Below are 2,836 nucleotides of genomic sequence, written 5' to 3'. Positions count from 1 at the left end.
GTGAAGGTTATTTCCGAAACGGCAACTGCGTGCGCAAAGTAATATGTTTCTATTAATATTTTCTTAGTCTATTTTCAGCAATTGTAATCAAAACTAAATTTTAAATAATTAAAATGTTTAACAAAATTATGCCTCGGTATCTCAAAATGATGACTTAATAATACAGCGGTAAAGTTTCGTAGTAGATATTTATTTTACGTTCACACAACAATATTTATTTGTCTTAATTCATTGATTTGTGTTGGTTTGCTTTCTTTCGTTAATAATTTTTAATTATAATTAATTTTTGTACAATTTTCACTAACTTTGTGTGTGGCATTAAAATAAATAAACGATATGCTAGTCCGTATTTTAAAAAAAACAAAAAAAATGCAGTCACTAATTATACGATTTTTAAACCAACCGTTTACGTTAGTACGTACATTTGTAGGATACGAATATTTTTCTGAACCAACTGGATTTTCATAAATGCCTCATATCTTGCGTAAATGCTCCTGCGAACAATTTTACGAAATAATTTGTTTGTATCCAGCTTGATAAATAGGCCCATTATTTGTAAATGACCTGCAACACGCCCACTTTTTGCGCACGTAAATTAGCATGTTTTAGCACCGTAGGCGTTAACGCAACATCGTAGGCTTTCATCCGACACTGTAGCTACTAATCAGCGCAGCGTGTTGTGGTTCATCGTTGGATTTTGACATCTGATCATGGAATCGTTGTTTTTTTGTTTTGTTTTGGTTTTTTGTTTCAACGTACGGTTCCTTTTGACGGATCGATAGCGGTGCTGTCACTCGTGTTGCTTTTGCTCCTTGTGTTTTGTTTCGGGACCGAACCTCGAGTCTCCATTATCATAACTGTGAAATATGACATTATAAACAACAATAATGACAGCATAAAATATGAAATATGCTTTCCGTAGGCATCTGGGAGAAACCAGAGTAATAAGTTCCCTCGGAGTCTTTATTTAGCTTCCAGCTTTCTTTCTCACACACGCAAGCACACACTGTGCTCAGTCATAAAGTGTGTTTGTGCGTGTGTGTGTGTGTGTGTGTGTATAAGTAATGAACAGATGTCTCGTGGTACTCCTGCGCTCAGGAGAAAAGTGTTGAACAGGAACCTGCTGCTGCTGATGTCGCACGCCACAGACGCCGAATCGAAAGCCTTCTTCTGCAGACAGGGCCATGTGGACATATCTGTCCTCTTTTTTTCCTTTTTCTTTTTCTATTGATGCTCAATTTTTTCTTTTCTCTGGATCTTTATTTTTCTCTCTTTTTTTTTTTTTCTTCAACGCCCCTCTTCCCTAGATCCTTCTAGCTACCATTTCTCACTAGCTGGTTGCTAACAAAAGACACACAGAGTTGAGTCGTCCATGTTTTTTTTTATTTATTTATTTTTTCCCTGCTTTGTATCTTGAATACACATCATTCCGAGGGAAGTCAAACGCGGCATTATGTAATGCCATGTTGATTTCACATCACTTGTACGAATAGAGGGCGTTTTCTTGGGTCGGGAATTCTTAGTTACGAACTGATCTACGAACTACTACTAATCCGTCCCTGGGTAAGACGGTGAACAGTTACAGCTTCGTTCAGGAAACTGTAAGTGTCTTGCTAAAAATCAGGATTAGTTTTAGAGCACGACTTAAATTGTGAATGCGAACGTGTCGGAGTGACGCCGCTAGAATCCAGAACGGAATAAATCGTAATCGTAAATGCGTCTTTTGTAAAGCGTTATTTTCATTCTTCATGTAAACGTTGAAATCGTCAGTTAGTACGTTGTCAGTTGACGTGATGCGATTAGCTACAAAATTAGAAAAAAAATCTTCTAGAAGGGGTGTGTGTGTGTGTGTGTGTGTATAGTCCATATCTTGTAGCCAGAGGCTAGATTTGGGGGCCCTAGGCAAAATATAGGAATGGGCCCAATTCAATTCAAAACATCGATATTTAAATTATCAGCAACGTTATTTAGCATTAATAAATAAAAATATACGTAATTTGCATTTTTAGGGGGCCCTTGGCTTCTGGGGGCTCAAGGCAGTTGCCTACCTTTGCCTAGAGCTAAATCCGCCTCTGCTTGTAGCAAGTGTCAATGAATTGTATTTTCTGGAAGAAGCGTGGTGGTACAGCAGGTCGCATTGCTGCCTCACAGCTCCCGGGTTCCCGTTTCGATCCTGAGCTCAGGTTACTGTCTGTGCGGAATTTTGTGTGCTCTTCCTGTTTCCTCTGGATTTTCCGGTTTCCTCCCATCTCCCAAAAACACACAGCTAGGTGGACTGGTTGTGCTAAATTGCCCCTAGGTGTGAATGAGTGTGTAAAAGAGAGTGTGTGTGTGTGTGTGTGTGTGTGTGTGTGTGTGTGTGTGTGTGTGTGTGCGCACTCATGGTGCCCTGTGATGGACTGGCATCCTATCCAGGGTGTATTCCGACCTTGCTCCCAGCGTTCCCGGGATACCGTGACTCTTATCAGGATAAAGTGCTTACTCAAGACGAATAACTGAGTGGAAGAAGAAAAATCAGTAACTAAATGTTGAAAAGATCTGTTTTTTTTTTTTTTATCTTTCTATCTTTCCACCAATTCCTCCTTTCAAAAACACACCGTTTTCTGTTTGTATCTCTCTGTCCCTTATCCCACCTTCCTCCCTCTTTTCTCTCTTTCTTGCACATTATTTTCCTATTATTATTATTATTATTATTATTTGGATCTGTCTCAGCACGCGCGCCTGAAGCGCGAGACCCACGGAGGGACGCGACTGAGCTATGTCGAGGGCGCGCGCGCGCGCACACTGCGCGCGGTACGCATCGGAGTCTCCGCGTGCGTCCGGTAGGTTGCGCTCT

Source organism: Pangasianodon hypophthalmus, chromosome 14, assembly GCF_027358585.1.
Source record: "Pangasianodon hypophthalmus isolate fPanHyp1 chromosome 14, fPanHyp1.pri, whole genome shotgun sequence".
In the NCBI taxonomy this organism is placed as follows: domain Eukaryota; kingdom Metazoa; phylum Chordata; class Actinopteri; order Siluriformes; family Pangasiidae; genus Pangasianodon; species Pangasianodon hypophthalmus.
The sequence above is the reverse complement of the archived record's forward strand: the minus strand, read 5'-3'. Positions refer to the sequence as shown.